The following is a 22,435-nucleotide window of genomic DNA, read 5'->3' as shown; positions in this document are numbered from 1 at the left end:
TAGTAAAGGAAACTCATGATGAGAACAAAAGAAATGTTAATCATGATTCCATAGACGCTAATGTTGGATCGAAGAATCACCATATTCCAAAAATCGATATGAGGAAGTTTGATGGCAAGGATCCCGCCACATGGATATTACAGATGGAGCAATTCTTCGATCTCAATAATGTGCAAAACACACAAAAGGTACGTATGGCAACTGTATATTTGGAACCAAATCAGTTTGTATGGTATCAATGGCTTTGTTCTCGTAAACAATTTATCACTTGGGCAATTTTTACGGAAGAATTGATAGCACATTATGAGGATACAAAAAGCAACACTTTTTTTAGCCAATTGATAAGTCTCAAACAAAAGGGTTCAATAATGGAGCACATTGAGGAGTTCCAAAAATTGAACATAAGGGTAAAAGATATTCCAGAGGAGCATAGGATTGATGTGTTCATAGGGTCTTTAAAGGATAATATCCAACATGATGTTCGCCTTTGGGAACCTGATTCATTAGAGAAGGCATTCAGGTTAGCAAGAAAAATGGAAAGCAAAATTATGGCAACTAGGAAGCATACCACTCACAACTATAAAGACGGAAGTGTTGTTGCCCCTAGTCTTCCACAACCTACAAGGTTGACACCACAACAATTGGAAGAAAAAAGAGCAAAAGGGCTTTGTTACAATTGTGATAGCAAATACACAAAAGGTCATAAGTGTGCTGAGAAGAAATTATTCTACATAGATTGTGAAGAGGAAGAAGAAAAGGAGCAAGAAAGGTCAAAAGAAGAGGATATATTCCAGGAACAAAGCCTAGATGAAGAACAAATAAATCCGACCATATCTTGTAATGCATTGGCGGGAATTACCACTCCTCAAACCATCAAGATAGAAGGACAAATCAAGAAGAAAAAGGTAATAGTGTTGATTGATTCAGGAAGCACCCACAATTTTATTCATTGTAGGGTAGCAAAAGAATTGAATTGCTTCCTATATCCAGCACCAGAGTGTCAAGTGATGATTGCAAATGGAGGAACAATAAATTGCTCTGGAAAGTGCCATAATATCAAGCTATCCATGGGAGAATATGTATTGACTAGCCCAATGCTTTCCATTCCAATGGGAGGTGCTGATGTTGTACTAGGAGTCCAATGGCTACAATCCTTGGGTACAATAGCTTTTAATTTTCAAGAACTTTTCATGAAATTTTCTACGGAAGGAAAGGAAGTTGAATTAAGGGGTATTGCAGGGAAACCAGGAAAGATAATCAGCTCTAATGGCATGACAAAGCTTCTAAAAAAGGAGCAAAGAGGTGTAATTGCACAATTATGTTCGCTAGATGTTTCCACATTGGAATCATCTATTTCTCCAGATCTCCAAAAAGTCCTGGACAATCATTCCAAGGTATTTGAGACTCCCAAAGGTCTCCCACCTATGCGTGATCATGATCATGCTATTCATCTGATTCCAGGAAGTGTTCCTCCAAACATCAGGCCGTACAGATATCCCTATGTCCAAAAAAGTGAAATTGAACGTATGGTTGCAGAAATGCTAGAGGCTGGTATAATTCAACCGAGTCAAAGTTCTTTCTCAGCTCCAGTAGTATTGGTGCACAAGAAGGATGGATCATGGCGCATGTGTCCAGATTATAGGGAGCTCAACAAGCTCACTATTAAAGATAAGTTCCCCATTCCTGTCATTGATGAATTACTGGATGAATTGCATGGATCAATTTACTTCACCAAGTTGGATCTTCGTTCAGGATATCATCAAATCAGAATGAAGATTGAAGACATTCCGAAAACGACATTTAGAACTCATGAGGGTCATTATGAATTTTTGGTCATGCCTTTTGGCCTTACCAATGCACCTTCAACATTTCAAGGTTTGATGAATTCAATTTTCAAACCATTCCTTAGAAAATTTGTGTTAGTATTTTTTGATGATATACTAATCTACAGCAAGTCTTGGAAGGATCATGTTGAACATGTTGACAGGGTGCTACAACTATTGGAGGAGAAACAATTATATGCAAAAAGATCCAAATGTTTCTTTGGAGTCCAGGAGGTGGAATATTTGGGTCATATTGTATCTCATGAAGGAGTTAAGGTAGACCCTAGCAAAATTAAAGCCATTAAGGAATGGAAAATCCCCACATCCATAAAGCATCTGCGAGGATTTCTTGGGTTGACAGGGTATTATCGCAAGTTTGTTAAGAATTATGGGAGAATAGCAGCACCTCTAACAACATTATTGAAGAAAGATTCATTTTCATGGACTCCGGAAGCAACAAAGGCCTTTGAACATCTTAAAGAGGCAATGTGCCAAGCACCGGTCTTAGCTACACCGGACTTCACAAAAACCTTTATTGTGGAATGTGATGCTTCAGGAAATGGAATTGGTGCTGTTCTAATGCAAGATGAAAGACCCATTGCTTTTGAAAGTCGTCCAATCAAGGGAAAGTTTTTAAGCAAAGCTATTTATGAGAAGGAAATGTTGGCAATACTCCATGCACTTAAGAAATGGCGACCCTACCTAATGGGAAGACACTTCAAGGTAAAAACGGATCATGATAGCCTTAAATACTTTTTAGAACAAAGATTATCCTCTGAAGAGCAACAAAAGTGGGTCACAAAGATGTTGGGTTATGACTTTGAAATCATCTACAAAAAAGGGAAGCAAAATGTGGTGGCAGATGCACTCTCAAGAAAGGATGAGGATGTGGAAGCATTGTTGTGTGCCATTTCTATTATCCAACCAGATTGGATAAACGAAGCAAGGGAGGAATGGAAGAATGACGAAGAAGTGTGGGCACTTATTCGAAAGCTACAACAAGATTCCAGTACTTCTGATACATTTAGCTGGCAAAATGATTCGTTATGGTACAAAGATCGCTTATACCTCTGTAAGAATTCCCAGCTAAAACAAAAGATTCTTATGGAATTGCACACTTCTCCCTTAGGAGGGCACTCAGGATTTTTAAAAACTTACCACAGGGTTAAGAAGGAATTTTTTTGGGATGGCCTTAAATCAGATATTCAAAAGTTTGTGGCGGAATGTTTGGTTTGCCAACAAAATAAAGTTGAAACAATTAAGACACCGGGTCTATTACAACCTTTATCCATTCCAAGCCAACGTTGGGAGGAGGTTTCAATGGATTTTATCACAGGTTTACCCAAGTCTGAGGGAAAGAGTGTCATCATGGTGGTAGTTGACAGACTTACCAAGTATGCACACTTTTGTGCATTATCACATCCATTTAAAGCCAGTACAGTTTCTACTGCATTTATGGAAACAGTTCAAAAGCTACATGGAAACCCAAAGATTATTGTAAGTGACAGAGATCCCATTTTCACTGGAAATTTTTGGACAGAATTATTTTCTTGTCTTGGTACTCAGTTAGCTCATAGCTCATCTTATCATCCTCAATCTGATGGGCAAACTGAGATAGTAAACAAATGTTTGGAAGGATATCTTCGTTGCTTTGTATCTGATAAACAGACACAATGGGTCAAATGGTTGCCTCTGGCTGAATGGTGGTATAACACTTCCTTCCATACAGCAACAAAAATGACCCCATTTATGGCACTTTATGGGTATCAACCACCATCCATCACATCATATTTAAGAGAAAATTCTAAGGTTCAGGCAGTGGAACATCACATCGAACATCAACAACAAGTCCTCCAACTCTTAAAGGATAACCTCGTGTTGGCACAAAATAGAATGAAACAACAGGCAGATCAACATCGCAGTGAAAGAAGTTTTGATGTAGGTGATTGGGTATTCCTACGGCTACAACCATATAAGCAAATGTCCCTAAAGCAAGCTAAGAAGGATAATAAATTATCACCAAAGTATTATGGTCCGTACAAGGTGTTGCAAAAGATTGGTACTATGGCATACAAATTGGAGCTTCCTGCAGCTTCTCGATTGCACCCAGTTTTCCATGTTTCATGTTTAAAGAAGGTTATAGGCGACAAGCTCCCAATTCAAACAATATTGCCAGAACTTGACGAGGAAGGAAAAATTATATTGGAACCGGAAGCAGTCACAGAAACAAGAACTCGACAGCTACGAAATCGATCAATTTCAGAGTATCTTATCAAGTGGAAGAACTTATCCGTTGAAGATTCCACATGGGAGGATGAGAATTTTATGCAGAAGTATCCAGAATTACTCAAGCGTTGAGGACAACACTTTTTTGAAGGAGAGGGGCATGTTGGGTCCCTATAATACTAGTGATTACCCCATTACTATTGTAGTTATACCCCTTATTTATATTGTTGTGCCCCTATTACCCCCATATTGTTATTACTGTGCCCCATAGAATCCCTCTATTGTTATTTTTGTGGCTTTATATTATTATTGTTAGGTCGGCTGGATTATATTGTGACTCCTTAGACTCCTATATATAGAAAGGAGGTTTTTTCATTTGAATCATCAAAGAATTGTTCATTTATGTAATGTAAAGGAGGTTTCCCCCTCGAAGAGGCTGAATTCTAAGGCGTTGATCTATCTTTTCTATCTTTTCTTGAGTTGGTTTCATATATATATATATATATATATATATATATATATATCTATATATATATATAGATAGATAGATAGATAGATAGATAGATAGATAGATATATATATATATATATATATATATATATATATATATATATATATATATATATATATATATATATATATATATATATATATATATATATATATATATATATATATATATATATATATATATATATGATTGAGTTTTTTGGAAACTACAACTAGGTTTGGTCTTCATTAATGTATTTGAGTCATCATAAAATGTACTTCTCAAAATAATAAAGAAAAGAATTTTTATTATTGTATCAATGACTTATTAAAGCATGGGTTTCATGCTTGGGTCATCATTATATTAGTCAAAGTCCCCATTGTGGACTCCTAGGAATAATATTGAGTTTATAGAGTCATTGTGCATTCAAAGAGACACTTCTTAGGAATTTGAATCATTTAAAAAGTTTTATTATTGAGTCAAATACAATTTATGTAACATTTACACCAATTCGTCCTAGAAGAGATTGGGTCGGCCTAAGGACATCAATTTAACCTCACTTGTGTTGGGCCGTATAATGGGTATAAGTTTACTCTTGATTACACTGTCTTTTTCCTTCTTTTTATGCATTTGTGCCCTAATATAGTAAGATGTTGATAAAACTTTGATGAGAAATGAATAAAATTTCTTTTGATATGGTTCGACTAAGCAAAGCTAACTTTCGTTGTTCTTATGCAGAACTTGGCAAAGGGAAGAGTTGTTGTTCAAAACACTAAATAACAAATTCTAAACAGAGGAAAAGGAGCACGTCTTATGTGGACGAATCAAGGAATAAATCAAGAGGATCAGTGCAAGTTGGAATGTTGTCTGATAATAGAATTTAGATGTGAATTCCTCAGGATCTCTTGATCCCGAGAAATCACATTTATCTCTTTTACCTCCTAATTATAAAATGGAACTTCTCGCCCTTTTTAGGGTAGTAATTTGAATATACGAAGCGTAATCATGAAGAAAATAGCACGTTGTAATGACATTTGAATTTTATGATTAATACATGAATTGAGTTGTTGTTCACTCGTGATATTTTGAAGTAGTTAAGTAGTATTCAGTGGCAGCTTGTGCCCAGTCACTGGCGGATTTCATTGATGTTCCCTGAGTTTTAACTTTTCCTTTACCACAAGTTTAATTACTCTGCTTTACAATTTTACAGATGATTTAATTTCATTGGTGTGGAATTCGTGTATGTATTTCATTACTTCGTTATTTTGCCAATCGATTTCATTTACTTATGTTATGGATTGAATTAATCATTATGAGAGAGTTATTTTTGGTTCATTAAAAGATAGAAGTGTTATTGATTGGATTGGATGCTTTATTCCTCCGCAATAGCTTAGAATAAGCCAGAAGAGCTATGTTATTGCTATGGTGCACTCAGTTGATGTGTTTGCAATTAGAATCTCTTGATAAAGATTGAGTCTTGGTTCTAATTAAGGTTGAGTTTTGATGCTTAGATAGATTATTTTCTCTAAAGTTACAAGCTTGAGATTTATGATTGAATCTGTTTACTCTTGTATTGCATTTAATAAATTATCTCAAATAATTACTCTCCATAGATATAGCATTTTCACATATTGTGTACATTCTTGGAACATAAAGACATACCCAGGTTGGTGATTAATGTGAGGTAATTAGGAGTTTTTAAAGACACCTTATAGCACCCAATTTTTCGCGCCATTACCAGGGAGAGTTTTGCCATTTCATATAAGAGTGATGTATGTTTGATAGTTGCTACTGGGAAAGAATTCGATAATATTAAAAATTGAAGGTAAGAACCTGTGTACAAGTAAGTAAAGTGCTTGCTCCCTCGCCTGCTTTTCAGCACAATTAGGTAGGAATTGAAAGTAGAAATAGAAATTTGATGTTTATTTGCTGTGAAAGAATTGGGTATTAAAAATAGAAGGTAAGAACCTGTTTACAAAGTAAGTAAAGTGCTTACTCCCTTGCCCACTTTTCAGCAAAAATTGCATAGAAATTCAAGTAGAAATGAATGTTTTTATTTTTGTATGAATGACTAAGAAGAAAAGAGCAGAAAAAGATATAATTTCTCCATCCAAATCTGAAAAATCCAAGGGACCGGTGACCCTTGGATGATCAACCTTCATTAACAAAATCATAAGAAAAGCTAAACCTTAGTCATCAGTAGACCCCAAATTATTTCCACATGAAATCCTATTGTAACCCTTCAGGCCGCAGGATCACCATATGTAGCTAACGCTAAGATTCACAGTAGAACTAAAGGGTCTGGACAGAGTTTTCAGAATACTGAAATTTTCAGTTTATCCCTTTACAAGAAGGGAATTCTTGAAACCTCTGTGAAGGAGGAGGAGAAACAGGTAGTGTAGAAATTCCCACTATAGATCAACAGATTATGCAATACACTAAAACACAATACAATATCTACTTCTACAACATTTTGCGGAATCTTAATCGAATTGAGAAATATTAAGAGAACACATATAACTAAGAATGAGAAATCAATCACACATAACACAGAAGAAATAACCGAGGGAAAGCCTCAGCCTAAAACCCCAACTCTATATTATCATACAAGTGGAAAATAGTCATAGGATTACCCAAATCATTAGCTTGGAAGCCAACCAACTCTTAGTATAATCCCTCTACTTCTCATAGACAGTCAAAGGCCTCTCAAAAGCCTTCTCCTCTACCCTCCAAGCCTCCTATATCCTTGCACAATTTCTCTTGGGGTCCAGTGCTTCCACACATGTGAATTCCCACCTCACATTGCTCACTTGGCCCAATTGTAACTACACAATCCTGAAGGAGATAAATCCTTCTACATAGATTAGTTTCATTTATAGGAAGAATCCATCCAATTGATAGTACATTGTCCCTCCTTTGATCTCAACTGGGTCTCTGTCTAAACTGATATGCATGAGTTATTTATGAGAGAATATTCAGTTATCTGAAGTGTAGCAGTTACATGCATGCAAGCATTAACTCACTGAAATCACAATTAATTCAACAAGTTGTTTGAATTAATATAATTGGACTTGACTCAGTTAACTGAGCCAACTAATTACAAATCAATATTACAACTCATCCTTATCCTTTAACTGACGGATAAATTCCTCAATTAATGGAGAAACTATTGCATGTCCCCACATAGACTTCATGTTTGATTTTCCTTAACTAATTAACTCAAGATGAATTAATTCTTTATTTACAAACAGGTGCTAAGATCAAATTCGAATTTTACTTCACTAGTTTAGTTCATGAACTAAAATAGGAATCTATCCTGAATTGTTCAAAATAGCAATGCTATTTTTATCAATTCCATTTTTCATTCCTTGCTGCTTAGTCCAGCACTGAAATTGCTATTTATAGTAGTGTTATTTTTAGAACTTCTATTTTTAGCATTTCTTCTTGTCATTTTCAATAGGTAGTACTAAATTATCAGAACCCAAATCTCCTTAAGTAGTGGTTGAACAGAGGACCCCCAGTATTCTGGACCAAGGAAGTGTTGTTAAAATCATTTTACAAGTCTCTTCTAGCCCCCCTAGGAACAAATCTCTAGCTCTGGAAATCCCTGAAGAGTATTGGCATATTTTTTACCAAATGGCCAATAATCAGTGATAGCCTCAAACCTCTACATTACAATATCCTATTGTTGACACAGTTGTCAATGCTCCCATGAAAGCCATCCTGTTACAGAATATTCCTACCTTTCATGGGCTAACTTTAGAGGATCTCGATGCATTCCTTTTTGAATTCAATGTTTTATGTAGGGGTTATGTTTACACTACTTACCCCAAAAACTAAAGCTATTTCCTTCTACTCTGAAGGGAGCAGCTTTGCGTTGGTTTATGGGGCTTGGTGGAGGTACCATTAATGACTAGGAATAAATGAAAACAACCTTTCTGAACAAATACCAATATTTTTGTCGAAGTAGAGAACTAAAGGATGAAATCTTTCAAATGGTAGCTAAGACTAATGAGACTCTTGAAGAATATGTTTTTCAATATAATATGTAAAGATCTCCTTATGCAAATCTACCCCTTGAAGTTCTTAAAACCACAATGATTAAAGGTATGAAAGACTAATGGGTAAAAACATTAAACTTAATGGGGAAAGGGGATATTTATCAAGAAGATTTTGACAATATTGTACAATTGTGTATCAGGTCTTCCAGAGGCAGTACAAGGCTGAAAACAACTGGGCATGATGCAATCACTAGAGATAAGAACCATAGAAGGAGGCATTACACAAGTTGGGATTGGTAATTTGCTCAAAGATTTCAAGACTGATATCTTGGAGACCCTGACAACACAATTGGATATCATGCAAGCCAAACATAAATAGGCCAAAGTAGAACAAAAATTGGTTATTTTCTATCCATGATGTAGGAAGAAACACCATCATAGAGAATGTCCACTAGATATGATATAGATATGTGCCATTTACACTAAGGATCATGCTACAGAAATTTGTCCATCGCTTCTTGGGTTAAAAGAGGTCTTCAAGGAAGCTGGAGAGGAAGTGGAACCAGTATATCTGATGAACCAGCGCCATCAATGGCAAGCATTACTGCCAGGTATGCCTACAGACCATTCTTCATTCTTTCCTTCCTCCCAATATAATTCTCAACAATATCTAGGGGAAAAATGGCAGAACCAACCACCCTTCTCTAATTGTCCACCTCAAGCCTTTTCTATGCCATCATCGCCCAATCAATCAAATTGGTCAAATTCCTCTTATCCTCCACCATTCTGCTAGAGTAGCCCCTAACCCTCGCAATGGTCCCCTTCTACCTCGCAAAATCATAACTGGCAACCAAATTGGCAACGATTAGTAAACTAGCCTACTCGAACAATTCCTCCATCTCAACCAACCTTACCAGCACCTTACACGTTACAGTAAAATCCTCAATCTAATATGCGGCTACAACTCCCAACCCAACCAAATCCAAATCCTAACAATAGACCCATCTAGTTGATACAAATTATTGAGAGTCTGGACCCTGAAGTTGAGTTAAGAGAATGTAATGAACTTAAGTTAAGATCTGGACGCATAATTACCCCAGACAAGGATAAAAATCTACAACCTGAAACCAAAGAGACATATTTGGATAAGCCTTCGACTGTAGATAGCTAGCAAACAATACAGGGAGAAGATACAGTCAGGCAAAAGGATCCCGAGAAAATCATAACTTCTTCTCCTTCGTTCCCAAAAATATTGATAATACCTCGACCAATTGAATATCCTGATTTTGATCTTCTAGGTGAACTTAAGAATGTCTGTATAAAAATACCCCTCCTCCAGGCTATTCAAGACATTCCGATATATGCAAAAACTATTAAAGAATTGTGTATAAAGAAGTCTGTGAGGAAAACAAAAATAACCCCAACTATCCATGTTGTTGGGACTTTGTCTGAGTTATTTCTAGGCAAAGGGACACCTATAGAATATGAAGACCTCGGAAACCTCATTGTCATAGTCCAGATAAATGGTCTCTCTTTTCCCACTGCTTTAGTCAATTTAGGGGCAGTCATTAACATTCTCACAACAACAACTTGCGAAATGCTTGGAATCACAACCTTGGAACTAACAACTACCTTGCTAGAACTTGCTCACGGCTAGTCATTAAGCCAAAAGGAATTCTATCAAATGTGATGGTTTATGTAGACACTTGGGAATATATGGAATATTTTTTGATCATTAACCCTAGGAACCGGCTACATGGACATCTCTTAATATTAGGAAGGCCTTGCCAAGCAACAACTAATGCTTATATCAACTACCAGACAGGCAGTATGACCATAACCTGAGGAAATGATATAAGGAATCTAGTCTTATACCCTCCTGCTCAGCCAAGCCTAACCATTGTAAAAACTCAGAAACAACCTGTAACATATTTAACATAAAATATTCATTCACCATTTACTGTGGAAGATGCCCTTGAATTCAAAAACAAAACAGAAGATGAAATCACCCTCTACGGTGTCTATTTTGAGATGTCACATGACTAAAGCAGTCCTTGAAAATGAGATTGAAGAAGATTCCCTGAGAGATATCAATGACCAACCAATACCAACAACCACTGTCTATAATAGCAAGCCTATCGAAATCGAGCAAGGGAAGATCCTGAACATCAACAGTAATCTGAGTAGCGACCAACAACAAAAACTTATCCAAGTCCTTAGGAAATACAAAGGGGCTTTTGCATGGGACTACCCAAACATGAAAGGGATTGACCCTCAGTTATGCATGCACCACATCTACACTGAAAAGGATGCAAGACCCATTCGACAACCACAACGTAGATTAAATCCTCATCTAAAGGATATTGTGAAAGAAGAACTTCAAAAATTATTAGATGTAAATTTTATTTATCCTATATCTAATAATAAATGGGTTTCCCCATTCGTCGTTGTCCCTAAAAAGAATGGAAAATGGAGGATATGCGTTGACTACAGAGAACTCAACAAAGAAACATAAAAAGACCATTTTACCCTTCCATTTATTGATCAGGTCCTAGACACACTAGTAGGGAAGAAATTTTTCTCTTTCCTAGATGGCTTCAATGGCTACAACCAAATTCAGATTGCCCCTAAAGACAGGATAAAAACTAGTTTTACATGCCCGTGGGGAACATTTTCTTACAGAGTATTGCCTTTTGGATTGTGCAACGCACCTGCTACATTCCAAAGATCCATACTCATTATTTTTGCAAACTTGATAAATGAAGGATTATAGGTGTACATGGATGATTTTACACCCTACGGGGATGACTTTGATTAGGCATTACAGGCATTGGAGAAAGTCCTTGAATAGTGTATTTCTATTAGGCTATGCTTAAGTCATGAGAAATGTCATATGATGATGACAGAGGGTGTGATTTTGGGTCATTACATTTCAGCAGTTGGAATTCAAGTAGATCTAGTAGAGATACATGTAATCCTCTTATTAGCTACTCCCTGCACTCAAACGGAGGTACGTAATTTTTTGGGATTTGTTGGATATTATCATAGATTTATAAAGATTTTTTCACAGATTGCTGCACCTTTATATGTATTGTAGAAATTTTGAATAATATGACACTTATTCATCGAGATTATCCTAATTATACACTATTGCAAAATACATGCATAATACATAATCTCCTCTACGTTTGATCATCAATTTTGTGGAATCAGAAACATTCACATGCGCACATTATATCACATGTCAACACAGTATATCATGGGGAAAGCATATAGCTAAAAACCCCAAACTATATGTATATTATATTGATTGAGAACATGTAACAATACATAGTACAATACTCCTCACAAGTACTCAGTACTATCTCCACCTGTTACACACAAACTAGCTCAGATCTGAATCAATCACTGGCTCAAATCTCCTCCTCTGCCTACCTGCCTCTACTGCGCAATCCTACATGAGAATGAATGAGAATGGTTGATCCAAACTCGTATTTCTTCCTTCGGTACTGCGCAATCCTCATTGGAAATCTCAATCCACTGATTGTGCAAATCTCATGCACAACTATAGTCACAACTGACAGCTGTCTTTCCCTTTCACTCATCTCTAACACTTGTCTCCACTAAACTGTCCATGCACTGAGTTAACTAATGTATTATTTAGTTGATTTATGAGTTAATAATTAGTGAATTAATTTATAATTAATTCACACAACTCATCTCTTAGTCTATTTGTCAGTTAGACTAAATACAACTAGTTCAACTAAGTCAAACTGAACATAACTCCATCAACTGCTCATCCAACTCCACAAAACTCAATCACTTGAGTTCTAACTAAAGTCCTTCATGCAATAGCTCAAGTAACCCATAGGAAAAGCATATTTCCTTCAGTCAGCTGCATGTGCCACATCCGTAGCTCGAACTGAAGTGCTACAAGAGGACAAGATAATGTTTATAGTCCAAATATTATTAAGAGCTAATAATATTCGACTGTTCTATTTTTAGATTTGGCAGTCTAAAAATAGACTCTGCCCATATGTCTAAAAATAGAAGTCCATCTATTTTTACCAACATGACAAATCATCCACAAATAGCATCCTGCAACTCATAGACCATGATCCATATGTCTAAAAATAGACATAGTCTAAAAATAGACTTTGCACCAAAAATAGCCTGTGGGCCCACTTAGTGAAGGCGACTCCTTTTCACTAAGCTCCATCATCTTGTTGCATTTTCAACACTCCCTCTCAACAAGATATGGATTATCTGCAACCCGATCCTGTAACTCTGGAATGTTCTGTATGCAACACATTTGCCCGGTCTACTTGCTCCAACAACACTTGGAACAAAAACACTCCCAACTGACCACTCTGTTGGGCTAGGAACATACTCTGATGCTGAAGCTCTACCTGCTGCTGACAAGTGTTACCTCTCTGAAATCTACGCTATTGCAACATCTCTATGCATCTTGCACCATTTCACACCTCTTTGTGCCACCTAGCACTATGCAAAACACTTGTGCTTCTCACATTGCTATAGCCTGCTAGCTATGCACTATCATGGGATTCCTTGCATTGTTGCTCTCTCTGCCGCTCCATCCGCATCTATCTCTACTCAATCAATCAGTTCTTGCTACTCCACATTGGGGCTCCTGTAGCAAGGTCTCATCCAAGAGGTTGGGTACCTCAAGGATCCTACCCCTACTCCTTGGGACGATCACTCTATATTGCCCCACCTCCTACCTGGAGGTATGGCTACATGTGATCCCTCAGCCCACCTGGCTCAAAGTTTCCCCCTACTGGAGGTCTTTGCATGAGTAGATGCCTCTACTCGATCTCCTCTCAGCCTCCCTTGTTGTGGCTGCTCCACAACCTCCTGCAGTTGTTGCACCAATTGTGGCTCCTCCACAATCATCTGAGACTTCTTCGTGCGCTTCACGTTCAGAGGTAATATATGCTCCCTCTCAACCACCAAGTCTCCATCAGTTGCCTCATTGCTCAAGGTTTTGCATGCATCTTGAACCTCAAGAGCATATAGGGTCTTGACCCGTGAACTGATCTGCTTCACCTGTCTAGTGATGATGTGTCTAAGGAAAACCTTTCCGTCACTGAAGACTACATCATAGCCTCTGTCTTCCAGAATCGCGATCGACACCAAGTTTCACTTCAGTCCTAGTACATACTTGACATCGGTCAAGGTCCTCCATGCTCTCTATGAAAATAACCATGCCTACACCTGAGACACTATACTTCTCATCATTACCCATCGCTATGAGTATCTGGAGATCTTTCTCCTCCAAAGTACTGAACAAACTTTTGTCATCGGTCATGTGGAAAGAAGCTCCACTGTTAAGAAACCAACCACTTCCCACAATGGATGAAACCATGCATGCAAAGAGTGTGAAATCCAACTCAAATTGTGAAGCAAGTGCCTCACCTTCAGATCCTTCCCCAGATCCCTTCTTGGATTTCCTCCGTGGACAATTTGAAGAATAATGTCCCAACTCATGACAATGAAAGCATCTCACTTTAGATTTGTCAACCTTCTTCCCATCATTGGAAGAACTGGATTCGGAAAGAGAACCCTTATCCTTCCCCTTCTTTGCTTTGGCAGCCAAAGCACAATTTTCTTCATCAGATGCCTTTGATGAAGATCCATCCCTGGTATTCCGCCTGATATCCTCTTGCACAAGATCCGACCAAAGTCTCTCCCATCCTGCAAATTTCTCCCGACCATTGAAAGAGTCCTGATAGGAATGCAAACTCTTCAGAAGACCAAGGAGAGCCAAGCTCACCAAGTCCTCATCATCAACAGTCACCCTCACACTTCCTAGCTCATCCCGACATTGGGTGAACTTCGTGAGATACTTGGGCATACTGTCTCCATTCTCACACTTAATGTTTCTGAGTTTATCCTTGAGCACCAACTTCCTCTGGTCACTCTTGCTTTGGAATAAATCTATCAACGCTTTCCAGATCAAGTATGGAGAAGCCTTTCCATGCAGGCTGGACACAATGTGATCCTTCACGCCCTCCAACAGAATCCTTTGACACTTTGTTGTCTTCTTTTTCCAAGCCTCAACGTGAGCAGCATCAGTAGGCTTTGGGACCTCGACATCTATGAACTCCTTCAACCCATTATCATCTAACACTGCCTCCATCCTGTCTTTCCATGAAATATAATTCAAGCTGCCTTCAAGAGCATACTCCAATTGCAATCCATTGAAAGACATTTCACCTTCGACACCAAGAAAAAACTGCTGCAAATTCGAATTCCACCAACTCAAAACTCAACCACTTCTGATCTAAAATTCGTGAGAACAAAGTATTTCTTGTACAGATATCGACTGTATGGGCATTCAACGGATATCTCACCTTCCAAAAGAAGGATGAATCCAGAGGCTACCTGGCCCATAAAACATAATCACTTCCTGAATAATAGATCTGATGATCAAACTTGCTCCGATACCATGTAGGAATTTTGAATAATATGACACTTATTCACAGAGATTATCTTGATTATACACTATTGTGGAATACATGCATAGTACATAACCTCCTCTACGTTTGATCATCAATTTTGCGGAATCAAAAACATTCACATGTGCACAGTATATCACATATCAACACAGTATATCATGGGGAAATCATATAGCTAGAAACCCCAAACTATCTGTATATTATATTGATTGAGAACATGTAACAATATATAGTACAATACTCCTCACAAGTACTCAGTACTATCTCCACCTGTTACACACAAACTAGCTCAAATCTGAATCAATCACTAGCTCAAATCTCCTCCGTTGTTTGCTTGCCTCTGCTGTGCAATCCTGCATGAGAATAAATGAGAATGGCTGATCCAAACTCGTATTTCTTCCTTCTATACTGTGCAATCCTCATTGGAAATCTCAATCTACTGATTGTGCAAATCTCATGCACAACTATAGTCACAACTGACAGCTGTCTTGGCCTTTCACTCATCTCTAACACTTGTCTCCACTGCACTGTCCATACACTGAGTTAAATAATGTATTCTTTAGTTGATTTATGAGTTAATAATTAGTGAATTAATTAATAATTAATTCACACAACTCATCTCTTAGTCTATTTGTCAGTTAGACTAAATACAACTAGTTCAACTAAGTCAAACTGAACACAACTCCATCAACTGCTCATCCAACTCCACAAAACTCCATCACTCGAGTTCTAACTGAATTCCTTCATGAAATAGCTCAAGTAACCCATAGGAAAAGCGTATTTCCTTTAGTCAGCTGCATGTTCCACATTCGTAGCTCGAACTGAAGTGCTGCAAGAGGATAAGATAATGTTTATAGTCCAAATATTATTAAGAGCTAATAATATTCAACTATTCTATTTTTAGATTTGGCAGTCTAAAAATAGACTCCACCCATATGTCTAAACATAGAAGTCCATCTATTTTTACCAACATGACCAATCATCGACAAATAACATCCTGCAACTCATAGACCATGATCCATATGTCTAAAAATAGACGTAGTCTAAAAATAGACTTTGCGCCAAAAATAGCCTGCGGGCCCACTTAGTGAAGGCGACTCCTTTTCACTAAGCTCCATCATCTTGTTGCATTTTCAACATGTCTTGACAAGGAATGTTGATTTTATATGGACTGATAAATGTGACACTGCCTTCACAGATCTTAAACGGTTAGTATCGACAACATCAGTATTATGAGGACCGAACTGGGATATACCTTTATAGATTTCATCAGATGCATCAGATACAACTATTGGAGCTATTCTTGTCCAAGAAGAAGACAATAAACCCTACGCTATATATTACATCAGAAAAAACCTAACTCTTGCTGAGTTGAACTATACAGTCACAAAAAAAAAGATTCTAGCTTTTATTTATGCTATAAAAAAAATTAGACTCTATATAACTGGATATCCTATCTTTCTGTATATTGATAACTCTACTATTAAATATTTAGCCAACAAACCTATCACAAATGGAAGAGTGACACATTGGTTCCTACTTTTGCAAGAATTTGACATAACTATAAGGGATCAACCAGGGAAGGAGAACCTTGTGGCGGACTTCTTCTCTCGAGTACCAAGCACAGACGATATAGTGGTGGTGGAGGATTAGTTCTTGGATGAACGTTTGTTTGTTGTGGCCATAAAAACACCATGGTATGTATATGTGGCGAATTAATTAGTAGTTGGAAAATTTCCCAAACATCTGACATCTAGAGAAAGGAAATTGATTGTGCAACACAACACTTGTTTATCCTGGATTGGAGGATATCTTTTCCACACAGGGGCTAACATACACATCCGCAGGTGCATCAGGGAGGACAAAATTTATGATACCTTAAAATCTTGCCATGAAGGACCTAGTGGTGGACGCTTTGCAAACCACACAACTGGACATAAAATTCTACGAATGGGATACTACTGGCCCACTATTTTTAAGGATGCTAAGAAATTTGTTCAAGCATGTGATAGTTGCCAAAGGATGGGCTGCCCTAGGCAATCTAATGAAATGTCCCTGCATCCACATCCGGTGATAGAACCTTTTGAGCATTGGGCATTAGATTTTGTTGGGCCGATCAAACCATAATCCAACCAGAAATCATATATATTGGTTGCAATAGAATATATAACTAAGTGGGTGGAAGCAGTAGCATTACCAAGAGCAATAGAGAAAACTGTTATTACCTTTCTTTTCAAAATTTTTGTGTGGTATGGTTTACCCAAAGAAGTGATTACTGATGGCGGGCCACAATTCGTGGGTCACAATATTGTTGCTACATTGAAAAATCATCACATTACACATAGAATTACCTCCCACCATCACCCACAGGTGAACGGGCAGGTAGAGAGAACCAACAAAGTTATCAAAGCTATTCTAATCAAGACATTCTCATCGCATAGAAGAGACTGGGTTGCTCAACTGCCAAAGGCTTTGTCGACATATTGCACAACTTGGAGAAAGACTACTAGATACTCTCCATATTAGCTGGTATTTCATAAGGAACCCATTTTCCCCATAGAATTTGAAATACAAACACTAAGTATAGCCCAGGAGGTAGGACTAGACTTAACTAAAGCCCTGGATAATAGGTTACAACAAATGAATGAATTAGATGAAATTCAACTATTGGCTCTACAACCTACTGCACTTATTCAATAGCAAAGAGCCAAATGGCACGATGCCCTTATTAAGAAAAAGACATTTCATGAGGGCGACTGGGCACTTCTATATGATTTTAGGTTCCAATACTTCCCAGGCAAACTGCAGACTAGATGGCTAGGCCCTTATGAAATAAAGAAAGTACATGACAATGGCACCCTTACATTGGCCACCATTTATGGGTCTGGTTCTTCTTTTAAAGAAAATGGGCATTGGGTATGCCTCTACCAAAAACCACTTACCAAAGAATCTTTCTACCAGTAGATACGTGAGGACCGCACCATGCAAGTTTTAGCTAAAGAGGGAAATCCCTTGGAAGCTTCATGATGATAACAGTTATCTCTTCATTGTAAAATATGTACATATGATTGTTGATTTGATTTGATTTTCTTTCTTTTTTCTTTTTTCTTCTTTTTTATGCTATTCACAGTTTTGAACAGCTATTGTTCAAACTTTTGAACAACACTTTTTTGCGTGTTTTGTTGTTGTTCAAATTTTTGAGCATCACCTTTTTGCATGTTTTTGTTGTTCAAACTTTTGAACAACACTTTTTTGTGTGTATTTGTTGTTCAAACTTTTCAACAACTGCTATTCAAACTTTTGAACAACTCTTTTTTGTGTGTTTTGTTGTTCAAACTTTTGAACAACACTTCTTTCATGTTTTGATGTTCAAACTTTCGAATAGCTATTGTTCAAACTTTTGAACAACACTTTTCTTCCGTGTTTTGTTGTTCAAAATTTTGAACAGCTATTGTTCAAACTTTTGAACAACACATTTTTGTGTGTTTTTGCTGTTCAAACTTTTGAACAACACTTTTATTGCATGTTTTGTTGTTCAAACATTTGAACAACTACCGTTCAAACTTTTGAACAACACTTTCTTCCCTATTTTTGCTATTCAAACTTTGGAACAACACTTTTTTGCGTGTTTTTGTTGTTCAGCCTTTTGAACAACACTTTTCTTCCGTGTTTTTGTTGTTCAAACTTTTGAACAACACTTTTCTTCCGTGTTTTTGCTGTTCAAACTTTTGAACAACGCTTTTCTTCCATGTGTTGCTATTCAAACTTTTGAACAACACTTTTCTTGCGTGTTTTGCTATTCAAACTTTTGAACAACACTTTTTGTGTATTTAGCGCTGCTATTCAAACTTTTGAACAACACTTCTTTTCCTTTTGTGTGATTGCTCTTAGCTTATCTCAGCCCCATTTTGTTTTCTTTTCATGGCATGAAGTACACTACTTTCATGAGGGCAAGAAGTATGGATCCTATTGAAGGGAGTTAATACTATTGATGTTATGATATTTAATAGGACAACCTCTTGATGATAGCTTCTTTGCAAGAAAAGGGACACAATTATTTATATACTACTCTACTACATTATTTTCTGTTGTACGTGATATTGATGGATCATCTTGAATATCATGCTAGTTCTACTTCTCCTGGTTATAAAATTTTCTGTCTATAATAAATAAGATTATGCGTATATTTTTTTTCTATTGACATATTCAACTTTTTCCGCCATCCCTGCTCTTGAGGAGTATTTAGCCTCCCTCTATTTATCATAAAATATGTAATAATAACAAAATTTTGTTTGTAGATGGAGGATAGGGCGTCTCATTAAGAGCCAACCTACCATGTTCATAAGGTTGTAACAATGTGGCATTCCCACTATGGCCACCACACCAGGGTTATGATCCAATGGACAGCTAGATACCAGTGAATGGCAGTGTGGTCATCTGGTTACCACGCTAGCACACTGATCTCTTCTATAGAGCAACAATGGAATTCTCCACCTATAAATTGAGGATCCTAGCTCATAAGGGTTAAAAAGTAACTCTGCCAAGGCTATGGATGCCTGCTGGCAGTAGAGGCTCTACTTATGGTATTGAAGTGATATTTTAATGTCAATAATCATTATAATATGCTCTTCTTATTCTTTCTTTTTCGGAGAAATTATTTCCTTAATTTTTTTTTTAGAACCTTTATGCATGAGATAATGTTTTTTGATAAATCGTAACATTCCCAGCTAAGATACTATCAGTAGAGCATCTTTTTGGCATATTGCTGTCCTTTTTCGCATAACCTATCATCAACCCAAAGCATGTTATATTTTATTCATAACTACCTTTATACACTCCACTCTCATTATAACCATACCTCTTATTGTCCAGTCATTGATATGCGTACTCTGTCTCATTTACTGTCGTACCCTTCACCCTCTTGCCTTGCCATCAGAACAACACCTCCCTGTCTATTCGGTCATAGGTGACCTCTCAATTGAAGGAGGGGGAGGACTCCCATTACATCCTTGCATGCACTATATTTATTTTATTGGATCTCAAATGTTGCTATGGTATCCCATGACTAAACGACATGTGGCAATACGATAGTCCTCGAATTAATAATATTAATTCTCATGGAAATGTCACTTAACATCATGAAACCTAGCCATTACATCTGCTTTTTGTTCTATCTCACCATTGTTTTTCTTTGCTGCATGTTTCTTGCTATTGTTGTTCTCTACTGTGTTTTTCTTGCATGTTAATATTTTGAAAATGTAGGAAGAATTAAAGCATTATGGGTGGAAACTTAGTGCAGTGGGAACCTTTAGTATTGTAAATTTCAGACAGAGCCAGTGAGATTCTGGTGCACGCAAGATCGATGTCATAATTCACCAGGCTTTAGGCCCTTAACAGTGAAGTTGTTCTCAAATTCTTACAGCGTTTACGAAATGGTTAGTCCATGGTGAGAGGAATAAGAATCACAGTATCAAAATCTATGATAGCTTAAGTCTCTGGGTTTCCGGTGGAAGGAGTTGTATGGCCTAAAAAGCACGTAATGTTGTAAGGCGCAGTGGAGATTTTCAGAGATGTAGGCAAGGAATTAACCAAAAAAGGCAAGGGCATTCAACCATCTTCTCTGGGAGAACCATGGCGTGAGTTGGCACGTGTTGTCCAGAGGTACATTACCTGTGATGGACGATGAGATGTGTTAAGACCACAAAAACTCAAACTCTTAGTTTTTTTAAAACAAAAGCTCACTGTTAATCTGCCATATTTCTTGAATTCATTGCTGCATGATACCGCTGATAGAATAGGGTAGGCTAGGCACACCAAAACTGTAGTTAGCCACCATGGTTTGATTAGACTAACTTTTATCCATAATCTTGTTCAAAAAAACAAAACTTGGGATGGTCTCATAGCGCCTCTAAATATTAGTCAAGACGCTATAATCCACAACTCTACAATCCTGGAAATTAGCCAGCAAAGCCCTGTTTCGAAGAGGAAAAGGACTTCTCATACAAAAATTGAACCCCATAAGTGCAGGAAATCTGCAAGGTTAAACTAGCCCAAAGGATGTTTGTAAATCCTCAGGATAACAAATAATGACCAGCAGAGCCATCCATACCAATTAGTGTATAGGACTCCAAGTTAGAACCAGAGGAACAATGCAATTCTGAGCTAGAACCAGAACAAATGGATAATTTAGAGCCTGAGCCTGAGCCCGAGGAAGAGTGCAATTCTGAATCAGAACAGGGGATAGAATGCCATTCTGAATTAGAACTTGAAGAAGAAGCCAATTCAGAACAAGAACCCAAGGAAGAACATAAGTCAAACTCAAAACAATAAGGAGTACAACATTTTGATGATGAACTGGGCAATGGAGCAGGACCTCCTCAAACACCACTTATGAACCCCCAAGATGATCTTTTGCAGGATTTTGAGGAAGAAATAGCACAGGTCCTGGAAAATTTGAATGCATATATGCAACCTGGAGGATCGCTTGATCCTAACCTTATGGAAGCTCAATCCTCAGGAGATTATGGTCATACAGAAATTCTGCCTTCTCCAGAAGCTACAGACTAGGAAGAGGGAGTGAGCAAAAAAATTATTTATGAATTCGATAACCAGTATGGTGATATAGTTATATTGGAGCACACCCATGACAAGCACCAAGAACCCTTAGATACAAAGGGTATTGACAAACCCGTTCTTACAAAGAAGGCACCTCAGAAAAAGTGAGTAGCTGAAACAAAACTAAAGAAGCTGAGGAAGAAATACCAAAAGCTCCAGAAGACAGTTAGAAGGCTACATCAGAAATTGAACGAAACTGCAAATAGAGAAGCCCAAAGCACTACTCCTGAGGTAGTCACTGTGGCCACACAAACAGAAATATGTGAGGGCAGGGTGACTGAAACCTAGACCGAGCCTATTTTTACTCAAATGGTAGCCACCCAAACAAATTTTCATGCAGACTTAATGGATATAGTTGTTCAGATGGAGGGTTGGTCCTCCCACAATAAAAGAACTCAAATGGAGGGTTGGTCCTCCCATAATAAAAGAACTTAGACCAAGAGCATACCCTCTCACAGCACAAGCACCCAAACTAAAGAAAAATTCAAGGACACCCCTTCAAGTAGTGATCCTATTCTTTGGAAGTTACAGGAGGAACTGGCACAAGCCCAGCTTGCTTTAAAGCAATGTAGGAAGGAGACAGTTCCTTTGCAAAATTATCAGGAGTTGCAAAAGAAATTTAGACAGTTGACTATAACAGAGGATGAAACTTTTGCTAGGTTTAGACAGGTGGAAGAAAGGCTAAAGAAGGTAAAGACTAAGCTGGACAAGGTCATGGATCAAATTGACACCATTTTCTCACTATATTCGAATGTCTTATCTTGCAGGTCTCCTGCTACGAACTATGCCTTGTCTCTATTG

Source organism: Pinus tabuliformis, chromosome 1_1 (genome assembly GCF_031772625.1).
Source record: "Pinus tabuliformis cultivar Carrire ecotype Pingquan chromosome 1_1, CPIR1, whole genome shotgun sequence".
NCBI classification, from domain to species: domain Eukaryota; kingdom Viridiplantae; phylum Streptophyta; class Pinopsida; order Pinales; family Pinaceae; genus Pinus; species Pinus tabuliformis.
The sequence above is the reverse complement of the archived record's forward strand: the minus strand, read 5'-3'. Positions refer to the sequence as shown.